Source organism: Onychomys torridus, chromosome 2 (genome assembly GCF_903995425.1).
Source record: "Onychomys torridus chromosome 2, mOncTor1.1, whole genome shotgun sequence".
NCBI classification, from domain to species: domain Eukaryota; kingdom Metazoa; phylum Chordata; class Mammalia; order Rodentia; family Cricetidae; genus Onychomys; species Onychomys torridus.
Window position 1 is genome coordinate 145720674 of NC_050444.1, and position 12740 is coordinate 145733413.

A 12740-nucleotide genomic window follows, 5' to 3' on the forward strand; every position below is an offset into this window, starting at 1 on the left:
GGCTCACAACCACCTTAACTCCAGTTCCAGGGGGTCTGATGCACTCCTGACCTCCCTAGGCACACATGTGGTAAATATGCATAATATGGGCAAAACACTAATATTCATTAAAAAAAAAAAAAGCAAACATATCTTTTTGTTTTGTCTTGGTTTTTTTTTTTTTTTGAGATAGAGTCTCACTATATAGCTTTGGCTAACTTGAAACTCACTATATCAGGTTGGAGTAAAGTAAAGTAACCCCCCACACACAGGGTTTCTCTATGTAGTCCTGGCTGTCCTGGAGCTCTGTAGACCAGGCTGGCTTCAAACTCAGAGATCCACCTGCTTCTGCCTCCCTAGTGCTGGGATTAAATGCATGTACCACATACTCATCTAAGAAAGTAAACCTTTAAAAATAAAACATGTTTTAGTAACAGAGAAGAGACCACGGCAACACGGTGATTCATAATCCTTTAGTAAATGAAGTTTAGGTCCAATATCTCTCATTACCTTATTTCTAGCAAGTAACCCCAAACCAACCCCAAACAGCAGACTACAGCAAGGCCATCTCTGTAAGCTGTGTACACAGAAAACTGCCCCTTGTTTCTAACAACACAAACTCCTGAGACAAGGTGAGGGAGCTGGTCCCATGGGTGTTTCACAGAAGAGACCTTGCAATATCCCTTGTGAAATCAGTATGTGCTCTGTAATTCTATGAGAACATACAAAAACATGACAAAATTTTGTTAAAACTTAGTCAACTGATGTGGAAAGAAGTATTGCAAGGGGAGTATAGCTCAGGGCAGATGCTTGGCATGGACGTGAGTTCAGTTTGCAAAAAAAGAGCTTCTCTAGTTTTGTTGCCCTTGCTTTGGTTTTGGTTTGGGGTTTCTGAGACAGGGTTTCAGCAGCCAAGGCTGGCCTCAAACTCACTATGTAGCAGAGGAGGACCCAAGCTCAGGAATTGCATGCAAGAATCCCACACTCAGTTACTTGGGGTTTTTTGTTTCTTTTGAGACAAGAGATAGTTTAGGCTGGACTTGAATTTTCAATCCTCCTGGTTCAGCCTACAGAACGCTGGGTTTATAGACAGGTACTAATGGGCTGGTGCTCTGTAGTTATTTTCAAGACAAAAATTTAAAAAAAAAAAAAATGCCTCTTGAAAGGTGCTTGTCCTGCAGGCCTGGTTACACCCTGAACCAGGCACCACTCCCAACATCATGCACACAGAATAAATTTAAAAATTTCAAAGTGAGCATGAAGCCAGGCATAGTGGGAAAGTCTGTAAACCAGCACTTGGGAAGCAGAAGGGTCAGGGGTTCAAGGTCTCCTTCAGTTACATAAGAAGGTTGAGAGTTGGGGATTTAGCTCAGTGGTAGAGCGCTTGCCTAGCAAGCACAAGGCCCTGGGTTCGATTCTCAGCTCAAAAAAACAAAAACAAAAAGAAGGTTGAGACTATATGAAACCTTTGTCCCAAAAAAAAGGAGTGGTGAGAGGGATGCCTGGTGAGATGGATGCCTGGTGAGAAGGCTCAGCAGGTAAAAGCGCTTGTGGTCAAACATGAAAACCTGAGTTTCATCTTCAGGGTACACATGGTAGAACAGAATCCAATCCTGTGTTATCCTCTGACCTCCACAAGGACACTGGGATATACACATCCTGCCACACACACATACTTTTTCTTTTTTTTTTTTTTTTTAGACAGGGGCTCAGTATGTAGCTCTGGCTGTCCTGGAACTTACTCAGTAAACCAGGCTGGCCTCGAATGCTGGCCTCAAATGCATGCCTCTGCCTCCCAAGTGCTGGGATTAAAGGCGTGAACCACTACCACCTGGCTTTATTTATTTATTTATTTATTTTTTTTGAGATAGGGTCTCATTATGTAGTCCTGGCTGTCCTCGAACTCACAGAAATCCACCTGCCTCTGCCTCCCTAACAATGCCAGGCTGTTGTGTATGTTTTTTGACACTGGGACTCACTGTATCCCATGTTAACGTTGAACTCACTATGTAGCCAGGCTGGCCTTGAGCTTTTGGCAATCCTGTCTCAGAGGCTCAGGTGCTTGAATCATAGGTGAGGTCATACCAGGTTTTTGTGCTTTGCTTTTCTTCCTTGCCATCTCACCTTGTGGCCCTGGTTTATCCGGAACTCGCTAGGTAGCCCAGAGATACACAGAGAAACCCTGTCTAGAGAAAAAAAAAAAAAGAACATATCCACCTGCTCTGCCTCCGGGAGCTGGGATTAAAGGTGTACACCATCACTGCTGGATGGAAAAAACCAAACCAAACACAAAACAAAACAAAAAAATCTCCAATGTGCAACTTTATTATTTAAGAAAAAACTCTTTGCCAGAGTGACCTCAGATATAATGAACTCAAGGATTACAGAGAACCACTTTGCAGAAGTATTCAGAGGAAACGAAGTTCTATATAAATCAGATTGGAGACTTCTATGTAGGTGTTTGGAGGAATCAATGGATGTATTTTTTTTCCCCCGAGACAGGGTTTCTCTGTGCAGCTTTGCGCCTTTCCTGGAACTCGCTTTGTAGACCAGGCTGGCCTCGAACTCACGGAGATCTGCCTGCCTCTGCCTCCCTAGTGCTGGGACTAAAGGCGTGCACCACCACCACCCGGGGGATGTTTTTTAAAGTCCTCTCTCAAGAGTTTAAGGAACCAAAAACCAGGGCCCAAACTAACCCAAAGATACTCTGGGGAACGCAGCTAATCAATGGACTTGATCAAGTACAGATGAAAAACAAGTTATTAAGACTGAAAAATTAAGAGCAGGCCCAAGCCCTCCTGAAAACGCTCCATAATACTAGCTAAGGCAAATGGGAAGTCTCCAGACATGGAGGAAACCCCTACTTCCTGGTTCTCTGAGACACTGTGACAAGTCTCCCTTTGAGAGTTTCCCTGGGCCTTGGACAGCCAAGCCTTCCTTCCTCGGATTCCTAGGTCAAGACCCTCGGGTAAGATTCTGCCCTCATTCCTCTTACCTCTCAATTAAAGGACACCTGGCCAATTCCTCTGTCATTTCTGAAAACAAGGGGTTCCCTATCCCCGTAATTACCTTCTCACCACCCCCGTAACCACAGGTCTCCCGGAGCAGAGGGCCACCCTGCTCCCCACCAAGCCACCGGACGCCCTCCATTCTGCGGCCCTTGGGGGGACCCCTTCCCCACTGCCCCTCCTTGGGGAAGGGCGCTCCTCCCTCCCCTAGCCCTCGAAAGGACCTGCCTCCTCCTCCTCCTCCTCCTCCTCCGTAGGCCCGGCGGCCCAGGCCTCTTCCCTCGGGCCAAGGCTGGCCCCTAACTCCCCACACTCGGCACACACACCGGCCCCCTCCCCGCCGGCGCGACCCAGGCCTGATCCAGCTCCGCCGCGCAAGGCCCGAGCTCCCAGACCCCGCCTTCGGGGGGGGGGAGTACCCCGGCTCCCCCGGCCCCTCCGCGGGGACTTCCGGGCTCCTCGGTGCGGGGGCGCCGAGCCTCCCCCCACCCCCCGCCCGGCACGCGGCTCGAGGGGCCGGGAGCCCAGGCCCTGCCGGCCACGCTGGGGGCGGCCCGGCTGCTCGGGCGGACCCAGCGGCAGCGTCCCCCCACCCCCCCCGCGGCGCCGCGACGTCCGCTCGCTCCCCGGCGGCGGCGGCGGCACGCACAGGGCGTGGGGAGGCGCCCGCGGAGGCAGCAGCCCCCCGCCCCCTGCGCGCCCGCCCGCCCGCCCGCCCTCGCCGGCCGCCGCGCGGCCCCCGCGCCCGCCCGCCCCCCCCACGCCCCCAGCCCTCGCCGCGCCCGCGCCGCGCGCCCACCCCTCCCCCTCCTCACCGTCTCCGTCGGGCGGGCGGGCGGGCGGCGAGCGGCCAGGGCGGGCGGGCGACGGAGCATGCGCACAAGCCGCCACGGCTACCGCCGCCACCGCCGCCGCCAAGCCGGGCTCCTACACTTCCGGCCGCCGCTGCAGCTGAGCTGGCGCCTTAAAGGGGACGCGTCCCTATTGTGGGCCGCTGGGAGGCTGCACACCTCAGCCAGGGGATTTGGGCGGTACGCGAGCTTAGGCCTTCTTCGGCTGCTGAAAGGCAGCGTTGGAGCGATCGCGGGAGACCCCTGGGACTGAATAAGGCCTAGATGCAAAGGTCAACTCGTCTTGGCTCTTGTGGAGGGCTAGGGTTTCTTGACAAGTGTAATTGTTTATTGACAATTACAGTTTATCGGGGTTTCGGGTCACTAGTGTGGAATCAAAAGAGGTGGCTGAGCATAGAGATCAGTCACCCCGTCCTGCGTTTGAACCATGGCTCTTGGCCCAGGCTTTCCTGCTTGTGCGGGTTCTGGGTTCAAGTTTGGGCTTACTTGGAACATGTACAACTGTAGAATGCAGCTCTACGCCTCTTATTTCCCAAAAGGTATATGTCGCGCGTGTTCAATGAAATGATACTTGAAAAGTACTTAGGAAAGTTCTTGAGGCCAGTAGTATTAAGTGACAAGCATTAAGACAATGTGGTCAGGCCTTGGGGTAGATGCTTTGGGTTTATAATCCTCACAGCAACCTTACTCTCTTTCATTCTCATCTTAAATATTAAACGTAAGCATCTGGGCATGGTGGTTCACGCCTTTGATCTCAGAACTCAGAGGCCGAAGTAAGAAGAGTTCCTGGCCAGTCTAGTCTACATAGTGAGTTCTATGCCAGCCAACGCTACCTAGAGGGACCCTGGCTCAAAAAAGCAAGCAAAAAGAACAGATGGGGGATGTGAGGAGGGAAACAGATCGGTGGTAGAATACATGCCAAACCTGGGTTCCTTCTACAGTGTTGGGCGGGGAAGCAGTGTTAGGCGGGGAAGCAGTGTTAGGCAGTAAGTTTTTTTGAAGAGGGAGAATTGGATTGTTTCTCCATCTTGCTTCCTATACATTGTATCTGTCTTCTTTCATTTAAAACGTGGGGGATGGAGGGTTGGTGGAGATGGCTCATCTGGTACAGGCTGCTGAAGACCAGAGTTCTATCACTCCAGCCCACAATGATGGAAGGAGATGCAGCAGACACACTCTAAATAAATATAATTTTTAAAAAGATATATAAGTATGTGTGATGGTTATTCTTGGTTGTCAACTTGACTATATCTGGAATGGGTTATAATCCAGAAATGGAGGGCACACTTGTGATCCGGATGTCGAGGCAGAAAGACTCATTCTTTTTGTTTTGTTTTGCTTTTGGAGACAGGGTTTCTCTTTGTAACCCTGGCTGCCCTGGAGTTCCAAAGTGCTGAGATCTAAGGTGTGTGCTGCCACAGGATGGAATCCCAGCCCTCAGGAGGCAGACTCAGGTGTATTTCTGTGAGTTCAAGGCCAGCCTGGTCTACAGAGTGAGTTCCAGGACGGGCACCAAAGCTAAAAAGAAACCCTGTCTCGAAAAACAAAAAACAAAAACAAAACAAAACAAAGGCGTGCTACCACCGCTCTGCTAAACCTACCCTTTCGATCAGGATCTTGAGGCAGGATGACACAGGCACTGAACCCAGATCCTGAGGTGGAAAGGTACATTTTTAATCTGGGCCACACCTTCTGCGGGACAGTGGAAGAAGGAAGGGTTCATTCATTCCCCTCCTTGCCCTCACCTTATCAGCACATCCATTCCATCACTGGCATTGGAACCTGCTTCTTTGGGATTCCAGCACATACAGAAGACCAGCTCATACACCCAGCCTTGTGGGATGGAGAAACTACTAGATTCTTAGACTTCCCATTGACAACTAGCCATTGTTGGACTGCAGCCTGGAAGTCATTCCAATATTCCAATAAATTCTCTCTCTCTCTCTCTCTCTCTCTCTCTCACACACACACACACACACACACACACACACACACACAGATTTATTCCATAAGTTCTGTGACTCTAGGGAACCTGACTAATACAGTATGTGAGAGGGTTTTAACAGGGTTTTACTTGAGAGCAAGCAGGAAAGGCTAGGAATCACTGGGGGCTGGAGGGCTGGAGAGATGGCTCAGCATTCAGGGTATATATTGTACTGCAGAGGACTCATGTGGGGATCCAACATCTATTGTGGTCTCTAGTGACACTGCATTCACATGAACAAATAGATACTTACAGTTAAAAATAAATAAAATGTTGACCCCCCCCCAAGGACAGGAATTAAACAGTAGAACTGGGTTGGGGGGAGGAGGGGGGAGACTACCGGAATTCCAGGCTTGGTGCTCGATGCTCTGGATCACAGTCAAGTCACACCTCCCTTAACTCTGCTGTCTTCACCTATCAAACGGTTGTCCCACAGTGCTCAAGACTGTCACCTGGGCCCAATAAGAAGATTCCGTACAATGTTAAGTCTGTGTTTGTGAGATCAGCACTTAGTAGTAGATGGTGACCTTGAAGACCTGCTTCTCCTCTCCTCTGCCTCCCAAGTGTTTCAAATAAAACCCAACACCACCAAGCCCAGTTTCTGAGGTATGAGGACAGAACCCAGGGCTTCGTAAATGCTTGTCAAGCATTTTACCAGCTGAGCTTCATCACCAGTCCCAAGTCTTTTATTTGTTTATTTTTAAGATTTATTTAGTGTGTAGAGTATTTGAGCTGCCCTACAGATGAAACCACCAAAGTCAAAATGGATGGGGTCACCCAGAAAAGAATGAACATCCAGAAATAGGGTGGGAACCAGGAGCCCAAACTTAGAGAGCACTGAGCCTAAGGAACCCTCAGCCAGCCAGAGTGGTTGGAAAGGTTGGGTCCCTGGGCAGAGGGAGAAAGGAATGCCACAGAGCAGACCGGAAGTTCCTAGGAGGAGAAGATGCCAACAATATCAGAACCTCAGAGAACTCTGGACGGGAAAAGGAACAGCCATTGGTTCAGCACATGAGAGCTGATCCTGCTGGGGTAGCGTCCTTTCTGAGGCTGGGAAGGAGGCTAGATGGCATAGGTGGAGCGTGGACAGAAAACACTGAGTAGAGACAACTTGAACTGGATTTATATGTATTTTGCTGGAAGGAAGGGAACAATAAAACAAGGCAATAAGATGACTGTTTAGGCTTTAAGAGGAAAATGGTGTGAAAGCCCCTCCCCGGCAACACCTAGTCATTCTTCCTGTAACTAAATGTTCACTGTGGAAAACTGCAGAGTACATAAAGGATGGAAAAACACAGAATGCATTTCTATTTATAACTGATGTGTTTCCTTCCAACATTTTCTATTAATTTTCCTCGTTTACCTTCGTGATTTATTATAAATATATAATTCTGAAATATACTTCTTTTTAGTCGACTAAATGCTGTTTCTTAAGCATTGAAGAGGTGTTAGCATAGTTTAGTTTTGAGGGTTTTTTTGCTATGCTGGGATCAAACCCAGTGCCTGGTGCATGCTAAGAAAGTGCCTCACCATTGGTTTATACTCACAGTCTTCTTGTCTCTTTACAATATGAAAGATGCACACACACACACACACACACACACACACACTCACTCACTCACTCGCTCATAATTAAAAATAAACCTTAAAAATAAACAAAGAAAGGAAGATGCTCGGACCCAGCCTGGTAGCCCAGCCTGCGATCTCTGCTACTGGGGAGGTTGAGTCAATAATGTTCACAAGTTCAAGGTTGGCCTGAGTTGCACAGTGAGTTCAAGGCTAGTCTGGGTAACTTAGAAAACCCAGTTTAAAATAAAAAGTAGAAGCCAGGTGGTGGTGGCACAGGCCTTTAATCCCAGCATTCAGGAAGCAGAGGCAGGTGGATCTCTGAGTTTGAGGCCAGCCTGGTCTACAGAGTGAGTTCCAGGACAGCCAAGGCTACATCGAAGAACCCTGGCCAAGGCTACATCGAAGAACCCTGTCTTACCCCCCCAAAAAATAAAAATAAGAAAGAAAAAAGTAGAAAGGGACCCCGTAGGAACCCCCATCAAACACACAATGCAAAGGAATAAAGATACTCAACACCCAATCTGGTTCTATTCTACCTGCCAGCATTTTTGGGTTCTGGTAGCTGATTTTGTTTAGGAGATGATTCTGTTTATTGAGTGAAAAAGGCAATTGAACAATGGAACAACCAAATTTTCTGAAGGAGTAACCATCAAGGTTAAGAACATTTCCCCGTGAGATAGTAAAGACCTCCCAAGCCCCATTGAGGAGATTACGGGGATAAACTGGACATAGGCCCTCCATGGCTGCAAGCCAGTTTGTCCACAGTAAGGACATTAGGGTCTCTGCTCAGGCTTGCTTCCAGCTTGCTAGGTTCCAGGCCTTGCCCTAAACACTGGATCTACCCAAACTCCAGGGCTCTGTTACTGCTTTTGGGGTGAGAAGCGAGGCAATTTCTTCAAGTTCCCAGTTATGAGATCTGAAGATAAGCAGGTGACCTGCAGATCCCCCACTACTGTCCCTGGCTGCATGGGGAATCTCCTGGGAACAGTATGTACACACAACCCAGGGCACTCCAGATGACCCCAGGCAGTATCTTTGGAGGAGAAAATGAACATGAATGTTTTATGTGTATTTAGTGTATTTATCTGATTTTTGTTTTGACATAGGCTCTTCTCCAGCCCCTATAAATACATTTTGTTTATACATTTAATATATATTGAAATATATATATATATATATTTTTTTTTTTTTTTTTTTTTTTTTTCCTCAACATCTGGGTAGGCTGAGGCAAGAAGTGTTAAGACTTTGAGACTAGCCTGGGCTACACAGTGAGTTCTAACCCAGCTCATGAGATTAGAATTGTCTCAAAAAACAAGTAAAAAAACAAAAAACAAACAAACAAAAAACCACCCCTCTTCTCTGTACCCCTACTTGGTCTTGACCTCTTCACATAGCTCCCTAACAGTCAGAGAGCCCCCTGGTGGTCTTCTCACTTCCTGTCCTGCTGCAGGAAGTAATAAGTATTCAGCCTTCTAATGTGCCCCCCATGGCCTTAGAACAAAACTCCGGCCTTCTCATCAGGCTACCTGACCTTGACTTGTTTTCTTTCTGTCCCTCTGCTGCCTCGCACTGGCTTCCCTCTCCCCACTTCCCACTGAACACACCCCAGCCCCACATTGGCCCTCTCATTCCAACACAGGAATTCCATAGCCTTCAAAAGTATGCAGTTTTCCCATGCCTGGGACATTCGTCCAGATCAGCAGCCTCCTTCCCAGGCTGAGGCCTTTCTGGTCCTCATTGTCCTCATGGACACTCCCTTCCACCTCTGTTTACCCATACCTGACCCGGCTCCCTCCTGCCTGCACTGGTCCCCCTCCACAATACATGCCCTCAACAGACACTCTGTGAGGGCAACACCAGCTTCTATTAGTCACAGAGGACGCCCTGGTACAAAGAACTCTCAAAATAATTTGTTGCTTAAGGACTACTGCACTTTTGTTCCAACCTCCCCACCCCCCACAGCTTGTCCCTCCCTTCCAAGATCTCAGAAATCTGAAACTAGTGACAGATGGGGTGTGAATCAGAAAAGGAGGCAGAATCAGAAAGAGAGGAAGCTCTGCAGTGGATTAAAAAAAAAAGAAAGAAAAAATCTGAGACTAATGTAGATTGGAGACAGGTGAGTCACCGCCTCACCCACCCACCCCACCCCTGCCCCATCTGCACCCCACTGTCGGGGGCCAAAGGAAAAGACAGACTTCTGGCTTAGGAGTCAGGGTAAGAGTCAAGGCCTGCTGGAGCTGCGCTTATGAGACTCTGCAACTACAGTATCCTTACATACAGCAGGGAAGTGGAGGTCAGGATGGTGGCCCACACCTTCAGTTCCAGCACTCCGGAGGCAGAGGCAGGAGGATCTCTGTGAGTTTAAGGCCAGCTGGTCTACATAGTAAGTTCCAGGACAGTAGAGAGACCATGCCTCAGAAAAAGGGGGAGGCAGTGGGGACAAGCACCTTAGACATAGGTGTGTATGTTGGGTCAGGGGTTGTAAAGAGAAAATGAGGTGCAGCACCGATTTAACCAACACTGCACACATGCAGAAACATCTTAGAACATGTCAAGAATGTAGTGAGTACTCTAGAAATGCCAATTGGAACTGGGTATGTTAGCACAAATCTTCAACCCCAGCAGATCTCTGTGAATTCTAGGCCAGTCTGTTTACATAGTGAGCCTTTGTCTCAAAAAACAAAAACACCCCCAACAAAAAAGAAATTCCAGCTGGCACCACTATTAATATTCCATGGGCACTCGCCACCTACCTACCCACCTAAGTGCTCAGTGCCCAGGAAGTGCTGCCTCAGCTACCTATGGGACCTGGGTTAAGACCAGAGTATCTTCCACAGCGGGCATTAAGTGAGCTGGTGCCATACATGCAGCTTTGTCCGCTGGAGTATGAGATCCTTGAGCCCGTGACCACTTTCCTGCCCAGTGCAGGAACATCAAAGCCCATAGGAAGTCCAAATTCTTTTTCTTTGCCATTTGCTTTTCTCTTTTCTTTCTCTCTGTCTCTCTAGTTTAATCCCAGCACTTGGGAAACAGAGACAGGCAGATCTCTGTGAGTTCAAGGCTAACCTGGTCTATACAGTGAGTTTAGGACAGACAGAGCTACAAAACAAAAAGAAAAATATCCCCCGTGTGTGTGTGTGTGTGTGTGTGTGTGTGTGTGTGTGTGTGTGTGTGTGTGTAGCTATTTCAAAGATTTTTGTTTTGTTTTTTTGAGACAGGGTTTTCCAGGGCTGTCCTGGAACTAACTGTATTTGTGGATCAGGCTGGCCTTGAACTCTTAGAGATCTGCCTGCCTCTGCCTCCCCAGCACTGGGATTACAGGTGTGTGCTACCACTACCTGGCTTATTTCAAAGATTTTTTTTAAAGATTCATTTATCTTTAAATTGATCTATCTGCATGGATGTATGCACAGCAGAAGAAGGCATCCAATCTCACTACAGATGGTTCTGAGCCATCATGTAGGTGCTGGGAATTGAACTCAGGACCTCTGGAAGAGCAGCTAGTGCAAACCTCTGAGGCATCTCTCCAGCCCCTATTTCAAAGATTTTAAAATTATATTTATTTATTGATTTATGGGGTGGGGGGCACACCATGACTGACCTATGAAGGTCAGAAAACAGCTGGTAGAGGTTGATTCTTACTTCCACCACGTGGATTCATGAGGAGCAAGATCCTCATGGACCCACACATGGCACACACACATATACATAAATAAAAAAATCTAAGCTCTCAAGGGGCAGAAGCAGGCAGTTCTATGAGTTTAAGGTCAGGCCTGACCTGCAAAGAGTAAAAAAGGTCAGCCATGAGTACTACATAGTGTGATCCTGTCTCAAAAATAAAGAAATAATTTTAAAAAGGGATAGGGACCAGCCTGGTCTAAAAAGTGAGTTCTAGGACAGCAGGGCTGTTATAGAGAAACATTGTCTCAAAAGCAACAAACAAACAAACAAAACAAAACAAAAAAGGGATATGGACACATATACACATCAAAATATGTATCTATATACATTAGGATATTTTAAATATAAATACACATATTGTATATGAAATATATATCAAAAGACAAAATTTTACAGTCAAGTGTTATGTGAAGGCATTTTGAAGTGGGATATTCCTTTTGCCTGCATATTACAGTGTAACCCTCAGTTTTCTAACCTGTGAAGTAGAGCCACACTCCTCTTAAGAATCAGTTGGGGGTCGGGCGGTGGTGGGGCAAGCCTTTAATCCCAGCACTCAGGAGGCAAAGCCAGGCGGATCTCTGTGAGTTTCAGGCCAACTTGGACTACCAAGTGAGTTCCAGGAAAGGCACAAAGCTACACAGGGAAACCTTGTCTCGAAAAAAAAAAAAAACAAACAAACAAACAAAAAAGAATCGGTTGGGGCTGGGGCTGGAGAGATGGCTCATTGAATAAGAGCATTGGCTGTTCTTCAAGAGGACCCAGGTTCAATTCCCAGCACCTACATGGCGGCTCATACCTGTCTATGTATTCAGGCAAAACACTCACACGTACAAACCAAAAATAATTTAAAAGTATGAAAAGATACTTAGGCATATCAAATATATTTTAAACTAGTCTTCACAAACTTGATAACTCATGGCCAATACTAGTTCCATAGCATTATGGGACTACACTCACCCTAGTAAACACAGAAAATGCCAAAACAAAGCCAGGTATGTAAAAGTCTGCTATTTTCCCACAAAAAGCGCAGGCGCCGGGACCAACGATCACCAGCTGCCCAAGTACCAAAAAATTATGCTTCCGAAATCTCTTGATGTCGATTCCGCACGCAGAGCAATCGAGTTGCCCTACGTGTGCCACTCACGACAGAAGCCCTTTTTGCCTGAGCGCCGCCAGGAGCAGGGTGGCACCGTCGGTCTACCCATCTTTGAGTAAAGGTGAAAATGAAGTCCAGCCGACTTTCAATTCTATATTGCTGACGCTAGCGACCAAAACTCTGGACTCTTCTGAGGCAGAGGAAGCCTTCACAAGAGAATTGATGTTTTTAGATTTTTGAATCGAAGTAAAGGGACGGGCGTGAGTCATTATGCAAATAAGAGCAGTGCTTGTCGGGAAGGCGCTGGCGGCGAGGAGGGACAGGTAGGCGGCGCTGCCAACAGCTGTTTCCAGCTCGCGGTGGGAAGATCCGCCCAGGGAAGCCTAGCTCTAGGAGACTGTGGGTAATTTACAGGGAGCACCCAGCCTCCACCTATCAAAACTGAAAATATGCAGTCTAGTGCCACTCGTAGCCGTCCCCATCCCCATCCCCACCCCGTTTTTCGGCACAGGTTTCTCTGTGTAACCCTAGCTGTCCTGGAACTTGCTTTATAGACCAGGTTGAGCACAGAC

General features: G+C 47.8%; 1 protein-coding gene and 1 non-coding gene across 4 annotated transcripts in view; both read right to left on the bottom strand.

The window, feature by feature from the left end:
- The window catches only part of Gmeb1 (glucocorticoid modulatory element binding protein 1), a 46467-nt gene extending 42635 nt beyond the window's left edge, over positions 1–3832 (bottom strand). Inside the window, exon 1 of one of the 3 annotated variants that reach the window (XM_036179433.1) lies at positions 3803–3832. The gene's annotated coding sequence lies outside the window, so the exon portion shown is untranslated. Of the gene's footprint in view, positions 1–1985; positions 2159–3802 lie in introns of those variants that run through there. The other 2 variants (XM_036179434.1, XM_036179435.1) reach the window with 2 other exon arrangements.
- An 8266-nt stretch (positions 3833–12098) lies between these two features.
- On the bottom strand, positions 12099–12232 carry LOC118579027. Its single transcript, XR_004944397.1, has one exon. It is a non-coding gene; the product is annotated as a U11 spliceosomal RNA (small nuclear RNA).
- Between the last annotated feature and the right edge of the window lie 508 nt (positions 12233–12740).